Below are 22379 nucleotides of genomic sequence, written 5' to 3' on the forward strand. Positions count from 1 at the left end.
TTTGATAGTAAATAATTGATAATTATCAACCAGAGCATACTGTATATCATAATCTCTGAAAACTGTAGGTGCATTTGTTAATAAGAAGGGCATGAAATAAAATGCATGATGAGCTAATAGAAAGTACTTTATATTTATTTATATATTTACTGTAATAGTACTTATATATTATGATCTCAGGAGATCTAGGTTCGGGAATATAGTTTTAAGTTGACGTCATCTGTTCATCGACTTGACTAGTGGGCTGAGGGGGTACGGTGACTGATGAGGTGTGATTCCACACACCCATAATCTCCCTGGCCTAAAGTTACTCACCCCAGTAACCCCACAAAACTGTGTGTGTGTGTGTGTGTGTGTGTGTGTGTGTTTTCCTACAAGCTTGTAAGAGGAAATTCTTTGCAAAAGCCAGCAAAGCTCTGTAGGATATGTCAGTGTTCCTATCGACGATGCAGCACATCTGCCTTTGGTGAGTCACCTCGTTTGATAGTAAATAATTGATAATTATCAACCAGAGCATACTGTATATCATAATCTCTGAAAACTGTAGGTGCATTTGTTAATAAGAAGGGCATGAAATAAGATTCATGATGACTAATAGAAAGTACTTTATATTTATTTATATTTTTACTGTAATAGTACTTGTATAAAATGATCTCAGGAGATCTAGGTTCAGGAATATAGATTTAAGTTGACGTCATCTGTTCATCGACTTGACTAGTGGGCTGAGGGGGTACGGTGACTGAGAAGGTGTGATTCCACACACCCATAATCTCCCTGGCCTAAAGTTACTCTCTACAGTAAAACTACAAAATAGTTTGTGTGTTTGTGTGTGTGTGTGTGTTTTCCTACAAGCTTGTAAAAGGAATATCTTTGCAAAAGCCAGCAAAGATCGGTAGTTTATGTGAGTGTACCTATTGACGATGCAGCACATCTGCCTTTGGTGAGTCACCTCATTTATTGGTAAATAATTGATAATTATCAACCAGAGCATACTGTACATCGAAATCTCTGAAAACTGTACGTGTATTTCTCAATAAGATGGTCATGAAATAAAATTCACAATGAGCTAATAGAAAGTAGTTGATATTTATGTATATTTCTTCTGCAGTATTAATTGTATAGTAAGATCTTAGGAGATCTTGGTTCTGGTATATTTACTTGCCATGGAGATTTAAGTTGACGTCATGTGTTCATCGACTTGACTAGTGGGCTGTGGGAGTACGGTGACTGAGAAGGTGTGATTCCACACACCCATAATCTCCCTGGCCTAAAGTTACTCATCCCGGTAACCCCACAAAACTGTTTGTGTGTGTGTGTTTTCCTACAAGCTTGTAAGAGGAAATTCTTTGCAAAAGCCAGCAAAGCTCTGTAGGTTATGTCAGTGTTCCTATCGACGATGCAGCACATCTGCGTTTGGTGAGTCACCTCGTTTGTTGGTAAAAATTGATAATTATCAACCATAGCATACTGTACATCATAATCTCTGAAAGCTGTAGATGTATTTCTTAATAAGAGGGGCATTAAATAAGATTCATGATGAGCTAATAGAAATTAGTTGATATTTATGTATATTTTTTCTGCAATAGTAATTGTATAGTAAGATCTTAGGAGATCTTGGTTCAGGAATATTTACTTGCCATGTAGATTTAAGTTGATGTCGTGTGTTCGTCGACTTGACTAGTGGGCTGAGGGGGTACGGTGACTGAGAAGGTGTGATTCCACACGCCCATAATCTCCCTGGCCTAAAGTTACTCTCTCCAGTAAAACCACAAAATAGTTAGTGTGTGTGTGTTTTCCTACAAACTTGTACGAGGAAACTCTTTGCAAAAGCCAGCAAAGCTCGGTAGTTTATGTCAGTGTACCTATCGACGATGCAGCACATCTGCAGTTGGTGAGTCATCTCATTTGTTAGTAAATAATTGATAATTATCAATCAGAGCATACTGTACATCATAATCTCTGAAAACTGTAGATGTATTACTTAATAAGGCAGGCATGAAATATAATTCTCGATGTGCTAGTAGTAAGTAGTTGATATTTATGTATATTTTTTCTGCAATAGTAATTGCATAGTAAGATCTTAGTAGATCTTGGTTCAGGAATATTTACGAACTCAGTTCAATAAGTAATGCAACACTTTTTTTTTCTGAAACAGGGGTTGTTTTATTCATCATGGAAATACACCAGGTTATTCCCCAATTTTTTAGCTACACAACACTATTTTTCAACGTAATCTCCATTCAATGCTACGGCCTTACGCCACCTTGTAATGAGGGCCTGTATGCTTGCACGGTACGATTCCACTGGTCGATGTCGGAGCCAACGTTGTACTGCATCAATAACTTCTTCATCATCTGCGTAGTGCCTCCCACGGAGTGCGTTCTTCATTGGGCCAAAGATATGGAAATCCGACGGTGCGAGATCGGGGCTGTAGGGTGCATGAGGAAGAACAGTCCACTGAAGTTTTGTGAGCTCCTCTCGTGTGCGAAGACTTGTGTGAGGTCTTGCGTTGTCATGAAGAAGGAGAAGTTCATTCAGATTTTTGTGCTTACGAACACGCTGAAGTCGTTTCTTCAATTTCTGAAGAGTAGCACAATACACTTCAGAGTTGATCGTTTGACCATGGGGAAGGACATCGAACAGAATAACCCCTTCAGCGTCCCAGAAGACTGTAACCATGACTTTACCGGCTGAGGGTATGGCTTTAAACTTTTTCTCAGTAGGGGAGTGGGTGTGGCGCCACTCCATTGATTGCCGTTTTGTTTCAGGTTCGAAGTGATGAACCCATGTTTCATCGCCTGTAACAATCTTTGACAAGAAATTGTCACCCTCAGCCACATGACGAGCAAGCAATTCCGCACAGATGGTTCTCCTTTGCTCTTTATGGTGTTCGGTTAGACAACGAGGGACCCAGCGGGAACCAACCTTTGAATATCCCAACTGGTGAACAATTGTGACAGCACTACCAACAGAGATGTCAAGTTGAGCACTGAGTTGTTTGATGGTGATCCGTCGATCATCTCGAACGAGTGTGTTCGCACGCTTCGCCATTGCAGGAGTCACAGCTGTGCACGGCCGGCCCGCACGCGGGAGATCAGACAGTCTTACTTGACCTTGCGGCGATGATGACACACGCTTTGCCCAACGACTCACCGTGCTTTTGTCCACTGCCAGATCACCGTAGACATTCTGCAAGCGCCTATGAATATCTGAGATGCCCTGGTTTTCCGCCAAAAGAAACTCGATCACTGCCCGTTGTTTGCAACGCACATCCGTTACAGACGCGATTTTAACAGCTCCCTACAGCGCTGCCACCTGTCGGAAGTCAATGAAACTATACGAGGCGAAGCGGGAATGTTTGAAAATAATCCACAAGAAATTTCCGGTTTTTTCAACCAAAATTGGCCGAGAAAAAAAATGTGTTGCATTACTTATTGAACTGCCCTCGTACTTGCCATGTAGATTTAAGTTGATGTCATGTGTTCATCGACTTGAGCAGTGGGCTGAGTGGGTACGGTGACTGATGAGGTGTGATTCCACACACCCATAATCTCCCTGGCCTAAAGTTTCTCACCCCAGTAACCCCACAAAACAGTGTGTGTGTGTGTGTGTGTGTGTGTGTGTGTGTGTGTGTGTGTGTGTGTGTGTGTGTGTGTGTGTATATTCCTACAAGCTTGTAACAGGGAACTGTTTGCAAAAGCCAGCTAAGCTCAGTAGTTTATGTCAGTGTACCTATGGACGATGTAGCACATCTGCGTTTGGTGAGTCACCTCGTTTGTTAGTAAATTGTTGATAATTATCAACCAGAGCATTCTGTACTTCATAATCTCTGAAAACTGTCAGGTGTATTTCTTAATAAGAGTTGCATAAAATAAAATTGACAATGAGCTAATAGAAAGTAGTTGATATTTTTATTTTTTCTGCAGTTGTAATTGTATAATGAGATCTCAAGAGATCTATGTTCAGGAATATTTTCTTGCCATGAAGATTTAAGTTGACATCTGTTCATCAACTTGACTTGTCGTTTGAGAGGGTGCGGTGACTGAGGAGGGGAAAATCTACAGAAACACATCAGTGACCTTCTGCCTTCGAGCTTTGTAACCAGGTGTAAACAATGGTTCAGTAATATTGTTGTTTGAGTTGTATTTACACAATACTCATAGCACACAGCAATGTATACAAAGCTTGTCTTTGATTTTCCTAGTGCATTAAGATTGTGCGCTGGATCACATATCAGCCCAAAATCTTACCTAGCAATATTCTTGCAATCAATGTGAATGAGACATGTCTCTCCATCTTAAACTTTCAGTCTGCCCCTAAGTTGTGTGTCTGGCTGCGCCGCGAAGCTTGAATGGAAGGTGGCTGTATTTAAATAGCAAATTCAGGACACAGTTTCGCTCCATCAGAACTTTCAAACTAACAAATGCTCCATAGCATTTGGAAGATTAACTCTATTTGTGAGGCTCTGACACATAACAGCACAAATTTGTTTTGTAGTTTACACAGAGTATTATCTGCTAGGTCAGGATTGAGTTTCAGAATAATTTATTAATAAATAGTTGTACATGAATAACAAATAACTGTACGTACAATAACATCGAGATGCTATATAATAATTACACAGAGATCACAACTCATTTGAAGATTTGGCAGGCTTTGATAATAAATATAATAGAATAAAATAATATCTCGACTAGGACTGACTAGAATTCAATAGTGATTCTCGGTTGTGGCCACGTGTTTCAAAAAATGTTAAATTGTGGTATTAGCTGCATGAGTGTAGGCCTACTCAATTTACCACAATGTGGACATATATGACAACATAAAGGCAGGAAAAGATGTAATGGCAAAGGCTGAAGGAAGTTTAATGGTAAGAAAGGAGACTTTTGGGCCATTTCTGCAGGACATAAGGGCAAAGATTCACTTTTTTACAATTTGGCAAATTTTCACCTACATTATTAGAAATTTCTTTTTTCCCCCACTCTTGGAAAACAAGACAGTCTCCATGATGACTAAGATCCATCAGTGTCTTTCTTCACTTTACGTAGTTCCCTTTATACAACGTTGAAACACATAACAAAATTTAGATCCGATACGTTCATTGCCTGCCACTGCTTGTTTTTCTTGAAACTCTTTTTAATCTCACGCCTCAAAAATGTAAATATATTTTTATAATATTCAAAGCTGTAATTGAGAGAGTGTTTCCACCAGCTCATGGACTGGGTGAGGACACGTCCCTTGCTGAGCTAAAGGCAAGGCCGACTGGCACTTTCTCCACATTATGTTTTGACTTTTGAAATGACCTTCAAGGGCAAAGCACCTAAAGTAAACAACATAATCGTTCAGTTGAAGTGAGCATGAAGAAAGTATGTTGCAGTACATCTTATGCACTTGGGAATAGGAATGGACATGTGTACGTATCTACATATTTTTATGTATTTAATTATATTGTGTAAAGAAATCGAATGTTAAGCTGAAATGTTCCACACCATTATGTATTTGTGACCTGTGGAACAAGTATTAATGTATGTATGTATCTATATATTTGTACAGGCATGAATGTATATTTGAATATGTATGAGATATACAGTTTAGAAGACTACTGCAAATATATTAGTTTCGTCACTTGTGTACTCGTCCCGTTAGATTTAACAATTAGTATTGAAAGTTAACCCTGATTCATAATATGGCTTCACAATGCGCTGAACTGTACTAGATGTAAAGGTTCTCTGTGCTTTTCTTACTCACATAAATTACGATAATAATTTATTTCAGACTTGTATACTTCTCTTTTTCCGTTCTTATTTCCTTTCGCTACTTTTAGTTCTTGTCAGTATAATTTGGGGCCAAGTAATTAATCACGTGAACTGTGTTTGTAATTTTATCGTGTGCTACATTCATTTGTTTACTAATACGATCCGTTGCTTTCAAAGATTGCCTCTATGTGGCGTCTCTGACGTCGTTGCCCAAAGCCGCCGAGTGGAATCGGACACTAGAATTGTCCCAGACTTCAATTTTTTGTCTGGAGTACTAGTTTTTATTGTAATAAATTTTTTATGATTTTGTTTTCTGTTTCTTTTCATAATATTGTTGCACACTTGTAAAAGTTTGCACCGGCCGCCACTGTTTCTTTCTTATTTACGTGGTTAAACGTGTTGCTAGGCAGCAGCAGCCATAACGACATGTAGCTCGTGTAGGAAAGTATGCGAGAGAAGCACCTGATGGTAATAAGGGTGCAGCACAACCTGCCCTTGAACAGACAAGTAAAATAAACTAAACACCGTCCGTACAGACCGTGAAGGCCCAACGGCACCGACCGGCCGCCGTGTCATCCTCACAGACAGGCGTCAATGGATGGGGATACGGAGGGGCACACGGTCAGCCGTTGTCAGTTTTCGTGACCGGAGCCGCTACTTGTCCGTCAAGTAGCTCCTCAGTTACCCGCACGAGGGCTGAGTGCACCCCGCTTGCCAACAGCGTTCGGCAGAGCGGATGGTCACCCATCCAAGTGTTAGCCCAGCCCGATAGCGCTTAACATCGGTGATCTGACCGGTATTACCACTGCGATAAGGTTGCTGGCTTGGACAAATGCATGAATATGACTGTATTGAAAGTAGTTTACAGTTAAGAAATACACGGGGAAAGTCTCAATACTAATAAAAAGGACATACAGAAAGGTTACTGACAATCATTCTTCCCACGCGGCGTTCGCGAACGGAAGAGCAAAGGGTGCGAAATAATAGCGGCAATAAAAGTACCCTCCATCATACACTATAATGTGGTACATGGAATATGGATGTAGATGTGGAAACTCTTTGTGTCAGCCACTCTAGGGACCGCTCAGTAACAAGCTAGTGGAGACAATGAATTCTGAACACGCCAGATCACGCAGCAAAACATCCTAGGTAATTTGTCGGTACGTGTGACTAGAGATTTCAGTGTTTGTAGACGATGCTTCTCTCTCTTCACTGGCTGCTAGCCATTCACTGCCACAATAAGACCTTTGTAATATTTCTCCTTTGGTACATCCCTTCCATTACACAGAGAGCTGAACAATTTATTATGACGGTATACCGAAACAGCATGCGCACTGTCCCTCACAGGGCTAACGTGAGCTGAATCCACGGCCGTGAACGACACTGCCGATGGCGTGTGCACTCGACCACTTCTTTCAGTCTCTGCAGTGATCTCCCAGCCTGTTGTGACATAACAAGTCCGCACTGCACAGCGACGCGAGGATTCACTCCGTAATTCAGTCAGAGGATGTGTGAAACCGCGACCTGAAAAGAGAGAGTAAAAAAGGCCATGAGGTTATGTTCATCGATTTGTTTAACAATCGGGTGTGTGCACATAAAAAACTAACAAACAACGGTAGTATAACATTGATGGAACATTTCGTCAGTACGTGGTAGAGCACAGATAATGTACACTACTGGCCATTAAAATTGCTACACCATGAAGAAATGCAGATGATAAACGGGAATTCTTTGGACAAATATATTATACTAGAACTGACATGTGGTTACATTTTCACGTAATTTGAGTGCATAAATCCTGAGAAATCAGTACCCAGAACAACCACCTCTGGCCGTAATAACGGCCTTGATACGCCTGGGCATTGAGTCAAACAGAGCTTGGATGAAACTTCCTGGCAGATTAAAACTGTGTGCCCGACTGAGACTCGAACTCGGGACCTTTGCCTTCCACGGGCAAGTGCTCTACCAACTGAGCTACCGAAGCACGACTCACGCCCGGTACTCACAGCTTTACTTCTGCCGGTATCTCGTCTCCTACCTTCCAAACTTTACAGAAGCTCTCCTGCGAACCTTGCAGAACTAGCACTCCTGAAACAAAGGATATAGCGGAGACATGGCTTAGCCACAGCCTGGGGGATGTTTCCAGAATGAGATTCTCTAAAGTTTGGAAGGTAGGAGACGAGATACTGGCAGAAGTAAAGCTGTGAGTACCGGGCGTGAGTCGTGCTTCGGTAGCTCAGTTGGTAGAGCACTTGCCCGTGAAAGGCAAAGGTCCCGAGTTCGAGTCTCAGTCGGGCACACAGTTTTAATCTGCCAGGAAGTTTCATATCAGCACACACTCCGCTGCAGAGTGAAAATCTCATTCTGAGAGCTTGGATGGCGTGTACAGGTACAGCTGCCCATGCAGCTTCAACACGATAACACAGTTCATCAAGAATAGTTACTGGCATATTGTGACGAGCCAGTTGCTCGGCCACCATTGACCAGACGTTTTCAGTTGGTGAGAGATCTGGAGAATGTGCTTGCTAGGGCAGCAGTCGAACATTTTCTGTATCCAGAAAGGCCCGTACAGGACCTGCAACATGCGGTCGTGCATTATCCTGTTGAAATGTAGGGTTTTGCAGGGATCGAATGAAGGGTAGAGCCACGGGTCGTAACACTTCTGAAATGTAACGTCCACTGTTCAAAGACCGTCAACGCGAACAAGAGCTGCCGAGACGTGTAACCAATGGCACCCCATTCCATCACGCCAGGTGATACGCCAGTACGGCGATGACGAATACACGCTTCCAATGTGCGTTCACCGCGATGTCACCAAACATGGATGTGACCATCGTGATGCTGTAAACAGAACCTGGATTCATCCGAAAAAATGACGTTTTCCATTCGTGCACCCAGGTTCGTCGCCGAGTACACCATAGCAGGCGCTCCTGTTTGTGATGCAGCGTCAAGATGGTTGTAGTCTTGCAAATGTCGGCATCTATTGACTCAGGGATCGAGACATGGCTGCACGATCCGTTACAGCCATGCGGATAAGATGCCTGTCATCTCGACTGCTAGTGATACGAGGCCGTCGGGATCCAGCGCAGCGTTCCGTATGCCCTCCTGAACCCACCGATTCCATATTCTGCTAACAGTCATTGGATCTCGACCAAGGCGAGCAGCAATGTCACGATACAATAATCCGAAACCGCGATAGGCTACAATCCGACCTTTATCAAAGTCGGAAACGTGATGGCACGCATTTCTCCTCCTCACACGAGGAATCACAACAACGTTTCACCATCCAACGCCGGTCAACTGCTGTTTGTGTATGAGAAATCGGTTGGAAACTTTCGTCATGTCAGCACGTTGTAGGTGTCGCCACCAGCGCTAACCTTGTGTGAATGCTCTGAAAAGCTAATCGTTTGCCTATCACAGCATCTTCTTCCTGTCGGTTAAATTTTGCGTCTGTGGCACGTCATCTTCGTGGAGTAGCAATTTTAATGGCCAGTAGTGTAAAAGCAATGTCGCACAATAACACACACCTCAAAAAAAGTTTTGCAACTCCCCGGTTCCCATAACTCCTGCAAACAGACGTTAACTGTGGATATTGTATCACAGACACAGTCGCTTTCACTGTACAGAGATGTCACTAAACCCACCCAAAGATGGAAGTAACAGCGCATGAGCATCGCCTATTAGACCAAGGGAGTCCTACAGCCAATCAGTTCCATCCATTCCACAAGGAAGGATATGCACGGCTCGTGTTGTTTGTAGTTCAACCGTGCCTAGACCGTCAATACCGCAGTTCGATCTCGTCCGCATTGTTACTCTGCGCCAGGAAGGGCTGTCAACAAGGGAAGTGTCCAGGTGTCTCGGAGTGAACTAAAGCGATGTTGTTCGGACAGAGGAGATACAGAGAGACAGGAACTGTCGATGACATGCCTCGCTCAGGCCGCCCAAGGGCTACTACTGCAGTGGATGACCGCTGCCTACGGATTTTGGCTCGCAGGAACCCTGACAGCAACGCCACCATGTTGAACAATGCTTTTCGTACAGCGACAGGACGTCGTGTTACGACTCAAACTGTGTGCAATTGGCTGCACGATGCGAAGCTTCACTCCGGACATCCACGGCGAGGTCCACCTTTGCAACCACGACACCGTGCAGCGCGGTACAGATGCGGCCAACAACATGATGAATGGACCGCTCAGGATTGGCATCACGTTCTCTTCACCGATGAGTGTCGCATATGGCTTCAACGAAACAATCGTCGGAGACGTGTTTGGAGGCAAGTCGGTCAGGCTGAAAGCGTTAGACACACTGTGCAGCAACTTGGTGGTTCCGTGATGTTTTGGGGTGGCATTATGTGGGGCCAGGGAACGCCGCTGGTGGTCACGGAAGGCGCTGTAATGTCTGCACGACACTTGGAGGCCATCCTCCGACCGATAGTGCAACCGTATTGGCAGAACATTGGCGAGGCAGTCGTCTTCATGGACGACAATTCGCGCCCCAATCGTGCATATCCTGCGAATGACTCTGAGCACTATGGGACTTAACATCTGAGGTCATCAGTCCCCTAGATTTAGAACTACTTAAACCTAAGGACATCACACACATGCATGCCTGAGGCAGGGTTCGAACCTGAGACCGTAGCAGCAGCGCGGTTCCGGTCTCAAGTGCCTAGAACTGCTCGGCCACTCTGGCCGAGGACCCAGTCCATTCCATGTAAGCACAGCCCAAACCATTATGCAGCCACCACCAACTTGTACAATGCCTTGTTCACAATTTGGGTCTGCACCACACTGGAAGCCTAGCATCAGCTCTTAGAACTGAGATCTGCACTCATCTGACCACGCAACGGTTTTGCTGTTGTTTAGGGTCCAACCGATACGGACACGAGCCGAGAAGACCCACTGCAGGTGATGCCCTGCTGTTAGCCCCCCTTCTTGCAGCGGTGTACCGTAGGTCTCTAGAAGAGCGTAGCGTTCCAAAGGATTGGAAAAGGGCACAGGTCATCCCCGTTTTCAAGGAGGGACGTCGAACAGATGTGCAGAACTATACACCTATATCTCTAACGTCGATCAGTCGTAGAATTTTGGAACACGTATTATGTTCGAGTATAACGAATTTTCTGGAGACTAGAAATCTACTCTGTAGGAATCAGCACGGGTTTCGAAAAAGACGGTTGTGTGAAACCCAGCTCGCGCTATTCGTCCACGAGACTCAGAGAGCCATAGACACGGGTTCACAGGTAGATGCCGTGTTTCTCGACTTCCGCAAGGCGTTCGATACAGTTCCCCGCAGTCGTTTAACGAACAAAGTGAGAGCATATGGACTATCAGATCAGTTGTGTGATTGGATTGAAGAGTTCATAGATAACAGAACGCAGCATGTCATTCTCCCGAAGTAAGAGTGATTTCAGGTGTGCCGCAGGGGAGTCTCGTAGGACCGTTGCTGTTCACAATATACACAAATGACCTTGTGGATAACATCGGAAGTTCACTGAGGCCTTTTGCGGATGATGGTGTGGTATATCGAGAGGTTGTAACAATGGAAAATTGTACTGAAATGCAGGAGGATCTGCAGCGAATTGACGCATGGTGCAGGGAATGGCAATTGAATCTCAATGTAGACAAGTGTAATGTGCTGCGAATACATAGAAAGAAAGATCCTTTATCATTTAGCTACAATATAGCAGGTCAGCAACTGGAAGCAGTTAATTCCTTAAATTATCTGGGAGTACGCATTAGGAGTCATTTAAAATGGCATGATCATATAAAGTTGATCGTCGGTAAAGCAGATGCCAGACTGAGATTCATTGGAAAAATCCTAAGGAAATGCAATCTGAAAACAAAGGAAGTAGGTTACAGTATGCTTGTTCGCCCACTGCTTGAATACTGCTCAGCAGTGTGGGATCCGTACCAGATAGGGTTGATAGAAGAGATAGAGAAGATCCAACGGAGAGCAGCGCGCTTCGTTACAGGATCATTTAGTAATCGCGAAAGCGTTACGGAGATGACAGATAAACTCCAGTGGAAGACTCTGCAGGAGAGACGCTCAGTAGCTCGGTACGGGCTTTTGTTGAAGTTTCGAGAACACACCTTCACCGAGGAGTCAAGCAGTATATTGCTCCCTCCTACGTATATCTCGCGAAGAGACCGTGAGGATAAAATCAGAGAGATTAGAGCCCACACAGAGGCATACGGACATTTCTTGTTTCCACGAACAATAGGAGACTGGAATGGAAGGGAGAACCGATAGAGGTACTCAAGGTACCCTCCGCCACACACCGTCAGGTGGCTTGCGGAGTATGGATGTAGATGTAGATGTAGCAAAGGCACTCGCGTCGGTCGTCCGCTGCCACAGCCTATTAGAGTCAAATTTCGTCGAAGTATACTAACGGATACGTCTGTCGTACGTCCCGCATTGATTTCTGTAGTTTTTTCACGCAGTGTTGCTAGTCTGTTAGCACCGCCAGCTCTACGCAAATGCCGCTGCTCTCGGCCGTTAAGTGAAGGCCTTCGGCCACTGCGTTGTCCGTGGTGAGGGGTAACGCCTCAAATTTGGTATTCTCGGCACACTTTTGACTCTGTGGGTCTCCGAATACTGAATTCCCTAACGATTTGCGAAATGGAATGTCCGATACGTCTAGCTCCAACTGCGGTTCCGCATTCAAAGCCTGTCATGCGGCCGTAATCACATCGGTAAGCTTCGCACGCCAATCACGTGAATGACATCTCCGCCAGTGCACTATCCTCTTATACGTTGTGTACGCTACACTATCTGCGTATGCCCATATCTCTATCCCATTGTAATGCCACTTCTTCGGACGAGAAATAAAAATCAAAAATTAGCTCACAATACCCAAAAGATTCCCCCCCCCCCTCCCCAAGTCCCAAATTCCCAGAAAAGTGAATAAGCGAACGAAGCTCCATTTATCACTATTATTAGGACAATAACAAGTAATTAAATCAGGAATTTAAGACTTGAAAATTTAACAATCTACGAAAGAAACATTAAATTTCAGTAAAATTGAAATCAAAAGCATACTAAATGGCAAAATTAGCATAAACTAACATTCGCAAAGTAGAACCAATGATCCCAAAGAATACTCCGTGTGAGTACTCTTTGGGAATCGCGAGTAATGACTAAGTATAATTCAATGCATTGTCATTATGTTACGAGAGTTAGCCGAAGCAGGTCATATACTTGAATGCTCGTACATGTAGGCACCCTTAGATTGTTTTTGAGATTGAATAACTGCGATCTATTATGACGCAGTAATACGATCTTCTGACTTCAAATATCATGGCATTGGAATTCGAACGGAGGACTTTTACCTACTAGAATAAAGTGAACTTTTAACTAGATAACTGAACTAAACATTACTTAGACAGTGATTTAGGCAACAACACTGATAGACAATTTTCATTCATAATAGCCAGTGGTTTATGGAACTTCAGTGATAGGTCCGAAGCATATAATTTAAATCCCCCCAACGCCTGGGAAAGTTTTCTTGTCAAGGCTCGGTTAGGAAGTGACTATGACCGTGCGGTTCTAGGCGCTACAGTCTGGAACCGCCTGACCGCTACGGTCGCAGGTTCGAATCCTGCCTCGGCCATCGATGTGTGTGTTGTCCTTAGGTTAGTTAGGTTTAAGTAGTTCTAAGTTCTACGGGACTGATGACCTTAGAAGTTAAGTCCCATAGTGCTCAGAGCCATTTGAACCATTTGAGGAAGTGACTGATATTGTGCAATAAAACACCCTCTCGTGCCAAGTCGTGCATTTGTGATTTAAAATTCTATCAAATTATTGACATGAAACTCCCGAGTAATAATTCCGCGCAGCGATAATATTTGACTGTAGCGCTCGGCGCTTGTGTAGAACCTTTGACTCTAGTAACAAGCCCACTGTTACGATTTCTTACATACTTGAAATTACGACCAGCTTGTAGGGAATTTGTTGTGGATGTGACTGTATTGGTTTTATCATTAATGTTTCATCATTAATCAGTTAAACACCGATTACGAACGATTAATTTCGATTCTTGGCGAAGTAAATATCTCACGCACGTCGACATTTCGGTTCAGCACTGTTATTTTGCGTAACGTCGTCTTCGTAACTTGGTAACGATCTCAACACTCTACCGACTGTCGCCGAGTTTTAGCCGAGGCCAAGTACAAATCAAACCAAATCATCAAGAGGAGCCGTTATACCATGACTTTTGTCTCTTCAGTTCACATACAGGTTTTGATGACTTTCCGAGTATCAAAATATGTGGCATAAACGGTTGCATCTTTTGATGGCATTGACTTTCGAGTTTTAATTTCCCACACCACCAAGGCGTCACAGACATTAGTGTGTGTCATAAGCTCCAGCTTAATACCTCTACGCACTGCTGAGCAAAAGAGGACTTTACAGCAGCGCAAGAAAGCGATCCTGTATGTGTTTCTTGGTTATGTTGTTGAAGTCAAATTTAGCAGTTATGTCGTACCGTATCGAGGAGATGAAGAATCTGACAGTCTGCTACACCTATACTGGATATTTAGTTTTCTGTCATCTTAAATAGCTGAAACTGCGGTGATAAAGAGGTTGTAGTCTCTGAAATTGTCGTAAATATCCTGAAACCTATTTCGAGGTTTCGATAAGCGTCTCGTAACCGATACTTTGAAGAAATAAATAAATAAAATAAATAAATAAACTTCAAAGTGCGCAGATGCGAATCTCCGTCAGAAATTTGAAAGCAGTTATTTCGTTAACTAGCTCAGATGCAGCGATATCTGTGTTATATTTGGGACCCAAATCTGCCGCTTATTTTCCAAAATAATATACAAAGCTCTCATTGGAAACTTTCCTGGCGGGAAATTCAAGTGAGATGAGGTGGTGTTATATTTGGGCCCTGTTTCCCATTTCACTTACTACTCTATCGAATACTTTGAAGCGCCGTGTTTTATTTATTTATTTATTTATTGTTCCGTGGGCCCAAATTTTAGAGAAGTCTCCATGGTCATGGAACGAGTCAATACATGAAATTTTAACACGATAGTAGAAACAGATAAAATGAAATACAAGAAACGTATTCAGGCGACAATTTGTAAGTTTAAATAAAGAAAATCAACAATGCAACACTGGAATTTGCTTAATTTTTCAGCTCTTCTAGGAGCTCCTCGACAGAATAGGAGTGAGCCATGAGGAAACTCTTCAGTTTAGACTTAAAAGCGTTTGGGCTACTCCTAAGATTTTTGAGTTCTTGTGGTAGCTTATTGAAAATGGATGCAGCAGAATAGTGCACTCCTTTCTGCACAAGAGTCAAGGAAGTGCATTCTACATGCAGATTTGATTTCTGCCTAGTATTAACTGAGTGAAAGCTGCTAACTCTTGGGAATAAGCTAATATTCCTAACAACAAACGACATTAAAGAAAATATATACTGTGAGGGCAATGTCAGAATGTAGCTTAAACAGTACTACTCAAGTCGTCAGTTGGCAGAAATCGGCAAAAGTCGCAATGCTTCAGGCAAACAGCATATTTTTACAAATGAAATGACACAATTTCAGAGACTCTACGGGTCTCATACAGATACGATTTTATGTATACAGACTGAAGCGACGAATGAAAATTGTACAAGGGCCGGGAATCGAACCCGGGCCTCCTGCTTAGTGAGAAGGTGTGTTGCTCACTTTTTTCTTTTTTTTTTTCTTTTTAGATCGCATATTGTTCGTTGAATTTGTTCTGGGCGGACGCCCGGCGACACCCGTTCAGGTTCTGTGTTGATCCGTTCACTCAGTTTTTTATTACACAGGGTAGCTAAGCCTCTGACCGAGCACGCTGAGCTACCGTGCCGGCGCAGAAATCGGCAAAAGTCGCAATGCTGACATGCTGGCCACTCTAGTCGAACGATGTCGTTATCCTGAAGGAAGTCATTCACAAGATACGGCTCATATGGTTGCACTATCGGTCGGAGGATAGCATTCACGTATCGTACGCCCGCATCTCGTGGTCGTGCGGTAGCGTTATCGCTTCCCACGCCCGGGTTCCCGGGTTCGATTCCCGGCGGGGTCAGGGATTTTCTCTGCCTCGTTTTGGCTGGGTGTTGTGTGATGTCCTTAGGTTAGTTAGGTTTAAGTAGTTCTAAGTTCTAGGGGACTGATGACCATAGATGTTAAGTCCCATAGTGCTCAGAGCCATTTGAACGTATCGTACAGCCGTTACGGCACCTTCCATGGCCACCAGCGGGGTACGTCTGCCCCACATAATGCCATTCCAAAACAGCAGGGAACCTCCACCTTGCTGCACTCGCTCGACGTTGTGTCAAAACACGTCTCCGACACTTGTCTGGTTGAAGGCATATGTGATACTCATCGATGAAGAGCACGTGATGCCAATCCTGAGCGGTCCATCCGGCATGTTGTTGGGCCCATCTGTACCGCGCAGCACGGTGTCGTGGTTGCAAAGATGGATGTCGCCATGGACTTTGGGAGTGAAGTTGCTCATCATGCATCCTATTGCGCACAGTTTGAGTCTTAACACAACGTCCTGTGGCTGCACGAAAAGCATTATTCAACACGGTGGCGTTGCAGTCAGGGTTCCTCCGAGCCATAATCCGTAGGTAGCGGTCATCCACTGCAGTAGTAGCCCTCGGGCGGCCTGAGCGAGGCATGTCATCGACAGTTCCTGTCTCTCTGTATCTCCTCCATGTCCGAACAACATCGCTTTGGTTCACTCAGAGACGGCTGGACACTGCCCTTGTTGAGAGCCCTTCCTGGCACAAAGTAACAATGCGGACGCGATCGAACCGCGGTATTGCCGTCTAGGCACGGTTGAACTACAGACAACACGAGCCGTGTACCTCCTTCCTGGTGGAATGACTGGAACTGATCGGCTGTCAGACCCCCTTCGTCTAATAGGTTGTTTACATCTTAAGGCGGGTTTAGTAACATCTCTGAAGAGTCAAAGAGACTGTGTCTGTGATACAATATCCACAGTCAGAGTCTATCTTCAGGAGTTCTGGGAACCGGGGTGCTGCAAAACTTTTTTTGATGTGTGTACATTACTTGGACAAATACGGGGTGGTTTCAAATGGAGCCAGTGCGTATGAAATGTGGTTACTTTTGGTGGTAAGGTAAAATGCACTTCCTTTCTGTTGTTATGTATAGGGCTACCAGACACAGGGCGTACTTCCCTCGGCTCCTGAAAGGCTCCTCGTTTGTGCTACAGAGTACATTGCGGCTTAAGGTGCCATATATTGGCTGATGCTCCGCTTTTGTTGCGTGCTGGAACAACAGTTTTACATTTTTTTTTGCTCATCGTTCTGATGATGTACCTGGACGTCCGGGAGTTTCTGATTAGTCTGGAAAAATATGTGTTACAGCTTGCCACCTCCAAATCTAGCTCACTGTCTTCAATTACCACAATATCTCCACTTTCACTGCTGCCATCAGTGTCTGAGTTGGCATCAGGAGAAATCCCTTCCAAAAGGCACGCCCGAATTTCCTCTTCCTTTATTCTGCGAGAGTACATCGTGTGACAGGGAAATACAACGACCTGTCGCGGCTACTCATGTTACCCTTAGAACTGCAGTGGTTTCAAAAGGAACCAGCGCAATAACTACGAAAATAAATAAATACATCTACATAAATACTCGGCAATCGACCATACAGTGCGTGGCGGAGGGTACCTCGTACCACAACTAGCATCTTCTCTCCCTGTTGCAATCCCAAACAGAACGAGGGAAAAATGACTGCATATATGCCTCTGTACGAGCCCTAATCTCTCTTATCTTATCTTTGTGGTCTTTCCGCGAAATGTAAGTTGGCGGCAGTAAAATTGTACCGCCGTCACCCGCAAATGCTGGTTCTCTAAATTTCCTCAGTAGCGATTCACGAAAAGAACGCCTCCTTTCCTCTAGAGACTCCCACCCGAGTTCCTGAAGCATTTCCGTAACACTCGCGTGATGATCAAACCTACCAGTAACAAATCTAGCAGCCCGCCTCTGAATTGCTTCTACGTCCTCCCTCAATCCGACCTGATAGGGATCCCAAACGCTCGAGCATTACTCAAGAACAGGTCGTATTAGTGTTTTATAAGCGGTCTCCTTTACAGATGAACCACATCTTCCCAAAATTCTACCAATGAACCGAAGACGACTATCCGCCTTTCCCACAACTGCCATTACATGCTTGTCCCACTTCATATCGCTCTGCAATGTTACGCCCAAATATTTAATCGACGTGACTGTGTCAAGCGCTACACTACTAATGGACTATTCAAACATTACGGGAGTCTTTTTCCTATTCATATGCATTAATTTACACTTATCTATATTTAGAGTTAGCTGCCATTCTTTACACCAATCACAAATCCTGTCCAAGTCATCTTGTATCCTCCGACAGTCACTCAACGACGACACCTTCCCGTATACCACAGCATCATCAACAAACAGCCGCACATTGCTATCCACCCTATCCAAAAGATCATTTATGTAGATAGAAAACAACAGCGGACCTACCACACTCCCCTGGGGCACTCCAGATGATACCCTCACCTCCGATGAACACTTACCATCGAGGACAACGTACTGGGTTCTATTACTTAAGAAGTCTTCGAGCCACTCACATACTTGGGAACCAATCCTATATGCTCGTACCTTAGTTAGGAGTCTGCAGTGGGGCATAAATTTAATTATTATCCCAATGCACGCAGTATAAACTGAACCGGACAGTTTTTTGCACCTAGTCCATGTCCAAAACACGCATTATAGAGAAAAATTCAATCACAATTTGAAAACAAATACAATCGTGCACTGCATACAAAAATGTTTCCTACATTTTCTCGTCTAATTGCTAAGAGTCGAAACATGTGAAGTAGTTGAAGCTGCAGCTGCTAGATGGCAGCACCTACTGCAGCTGTTGAGGGTGGCCACAGATGTCACTACAGTGCATGTTACACGAGGGTGGCTCCAGACGGTACCACATTGTCTGAGAGTGTTAAACGGTTTCTACAGGGCTGTTTTTCCAGCGAGTTCTTGCACCCCTCTGTGCCTTCGTCCTGAGCAGTAGGCTATCTCGCCGTGGCTACGGTACGGTCCTGGAAAAGAACCGTATTACACGATGGGCCTAAGCCGTACACCTATGCACCAGTGCGCAAAGCATGCATATCTGTAGTGCAGGCTGGATTGCGCAGATCTATTACACCATCCACGCGGCGTACACCTGATCTCTTGTAAAGTCGCGCGGGACAAAGGGGACTGTGTGACATATTGGAACGTCATTCGTTCAAATTATGTGAGCTCAAGGTTCCCATTTAATAAGAAACTGTTTTTATCATTATTTATTAACTAATTATTATTCTCTTATGTAGATTACTACTGTTCTGAATTACAGATTCAACAGTTGATTTTATATTACGGCACTTGGTTACAAAAAGCACTCCGTCTTCAGGATACGAGTGGCGTACCGGGACCATTCGACCGCCGTGTCATCCTCAAGGAGGATGCGGATAGGAGGGGCGTGGGGTCAGCACACCCCTCTCCCGGTCGTTATGATGGTATTCTTGACCGAAGCCGTTGCTATTCGGTCGAGTAGCTCCTCAATTGGCACAACGAGGCTGAGTGCACCCCGAAAAAATGGCAACAGCGTATGGCGGCCTGGATGGTCACCCATCCAAGTGCGGGCCACGCCCGACAGCGCTTAACTTCGGTGATCTCACGGGAACCGGTGTATCCACTGCGGCAAGGCCGTTGCCCACTCGGTTACAAAGGTACATGTATTTATACAGCATTTTACACATGGAGGGACCCACTTGTTTTTGGAGCTATTGCCTTGGCAGTGACAGTAAATCTTCAGATTAGGACAGAACGACGACGAAAACGAAAAGCCTGAGGTTGTTGAGTTCGACCCTGGCAGAAAAGAACGGACGAAGGGAGGGGATTTTATTCACTGCTTATGAATGAACAGAGTCTCGAAGGTCCGCAAGAATTTCGAAACTTAGTGTGGATGGACATGGCCTGTTTCGAGAAGCTGCTGTCTTTGATAGAAGATGGAAATAACAAGTGTGACACGGTCGTTAGGGAGGCTGTCTCACATTCTCGAAAACAAGAATTAAATCCTATATTTATACGTTTTGTGATCATAACAGCCTAAATCACGAATAAAATACCGATAAAAGCCCTGTTACGTTGCAGGCTAGTTTTAACGTTACGTTTCCTGGCTACTTTCTACCCAACCACTGCCACTTTCTACTTTCTGGCACGCTGAAATAACGCAAGAGATGCAATCAAATCAAACGTGAACTTTCGTTAAGTAAGGCATTACGATACAAATCGAAATTCACCGTGTAACATTATACGGATATTAGTCAGAAAGAAACGATTACCGACGTTCCTCATTATGATACAATGGGTCATAAATACACCTTTCCTCGCTATATGCCTGAATTAAGGAAATATTGTACCTTCATAGGCGACAAAATATAAAAATTTTTTTTTTTGCTCATATACATTCCTTGGAGTGTATTTTACTAGAGAAATACGTTTTCTAAGGGCATTAAAGGCTTTAAATATTCATTTACTTAAAGGGCAGCACATGTTGCCACGCCCCCCTTTTGCCTTCTGTCAACTTCTTGCACTTCACTTCAAAGACCTGATTTGCTGATTTGTGAAAATATTTCGTGCTCACAGTTGGCTGCCCTCTTCGCGCGCTGTATTCACTTGTTTCTTGTCCTTCCAGAACCCAAATGAATCATTTAACAGTGTCATATGGTCTAGAATTCCTGAAACTGTATTTGTAGGTAAAGATACATTGAATTTGGGGTTTATGAAGCAATTCTTTCATTTAATGGTGACAATGTGGTGAGAGTTAGGCTGCTTCAAGAGATAGGCGTACAACCTGCGGAAAATATGATGATGCCATCTTCCTAATTGGATGCTGTCCGTGTGAACAAAGCAGAGTACGAAGGCAAGAACGCACTCAAGGAATGCTAAGAGAGCCAGGGAGGATGAAGAAAATGCAGTTGACCCAGGATATGGCGCAGGGATCTTCTGAGGTCAGCAACAAACTATGTTCACTTTAAAAGCCGGATTCCCGACACTTTACTTTTTTAATGATTAAGTACATTTTTTTCAGGAACTTACCGTCATAGAGCAGTGAAACTTACACAACTTACAGAAACTGGGCTGAACATCAATGATGCATGTTTAAAAGAAGCCCAGTTTAAAATTGTAGAAATTATGAATTAATACAGCTTAAATATGTGGAAAAAATTTTACAACTCGCAAAAAATTCTCTGAAAAATAAATTATGCAAGCGACTCATCTACAAAAACAGGTCAATGGAGAGAGACTCTTCCTCCACCAGCCATTAAAATTTTATAACGTTGTCATTGAGAAATTTAACATTGTAAGTACGAGGATCGCTCCAAAAGAATTGCACATTATTTTTTTTTAAATCCATCTTTTATTCTACATGTCTGAAAGTTTTACAGTGTGTAGATACATCCTTTAGGAACAATATTTTCGTCTCTCCACATAATTTCCATCCCTTTCAACTGCCTGACGCCATCTTGGAACCAGCGCTTGTATACCCGCACGGTAGAATTCTGGACCGACCTGTTGGAGCCACTGTTTGGTAGCGTGCACAAGGGAGTCGTCATCTTCAAACCTTCTTCAAAAGAGAGTCTTTCAGTTTCCCAAAGAGATGATAGTCACATGGAGCCAGGTCAGGACTGTAAGGCGAGTGTTTCACTGTTGTCTATCAGAATTTTGTGATCGCTTCCACGGTTTTTCGACTGACATGTGGCCGTGCATTGTCGTGCAACAGCAAAAAATCCTGCTTTTGCCGATGTGGTCGAACACGACTCAGTCGAGCTCGAAGTTTCTTCAGTGTCGTCACATATGCATCAGAATTTATGGGGGTTCCACTTGACATGATGTCCATAAGGAACTATCCTTCAGAATCGAAAAACACCATAGCCATAACTTTTCCAGCAGAAGGTGTGCTTTTGAATTTTTTTTTTTTTCCTTGGGTGAATTTGCATGATGCCACTCCATTGATTGCCTCTTCATCTCTGGTGAAAAGTGATGGAGCCATGTTTCATCACAATTCTTCCAAAAAATTCATCTCCGCCATTCTCGTACGGTTCCAAAAGTTCGTTGCATACCGCTTTTCTTGTTTCTTTGTGAGCCACTGTCAATATCCTGGGAACCAACGTGGCACAAACCTTTTTTAACGCTAACACTTTCAGTATTCTGCAAACACTTCCTTTCCCTATCCCAACGTAGCGCGACAATTGGTTCACTGTGATGCGTCTGTCAGCAGTCGCCGATTCATTAACGAAGATCTGATATTAGCCTCCAGCCACCTAACAATAAGCAACTAACAAGCAGAAAGCTCTGCAGTACCCCCTTCTGCGCATGCGTCAATTATTGCTGCCTGGTGCGCATGCGTGGATTGACAGTAGATTAGGACTGCTCTCTGTTCTGGTGCATGGATAATGTGTCTGCTCATTTTCGTAGTTTCAGCCTGTAATGGTACTTGATTTACGTAACAATTATGGCACCTCACCTCAACCTCTTGATACCGGAAATATTCTACTGTGTTTCTATAAAATAGTTAACATACTTCTGTGACAACATTCAGACTT

At 43.7% G+C, this 22379-nt stretch overlaps 1 protein-coding gene and 1 pseudogene across 1 annotated transcript in view; both read right to left on the reverse strand.

Moving 5' to 3' along the window:
- Nucleotides 1–5561: 5561 nt before the first annotated feature.
- The window catches only part of LOC124720241 (pancreas transcription factor 1 subunit alpha), a 217112-nt gene continuing 200294 nt past the window's right edge, over nt 5562–22379 (reverse strand). The window contains exon 6 of the mRNA XM_047245557.1: nt 5562–7280. The gene's annotated coding sequence lies outside the window, so the exon portion shown is untranslated. The remainder of the gene's footprint in view (nt 7281–22379) is intronic.
- On the reverse strand, nt 19367–19484 carry LOC124720678 (annotated as a pseudogene).

The sequence above is a fragment of the Schistocerca piceifrons genome, chromosome 11 (genome assembly GCF_021461385.2).
Source record: "Schistocerca piceifrons isolate TAMUIC-IGC-003096 chromosome 11, iqSchPice1.1, whole genome shotgun sequence".
Classification (NCBI taxonomy): domain Eukaryota; kingdom Metazoa; phylum Arthropoda; class Insecta; order Orthoptera; family Acrididae; genus Schistocerca; species Schistocerca piceifrons.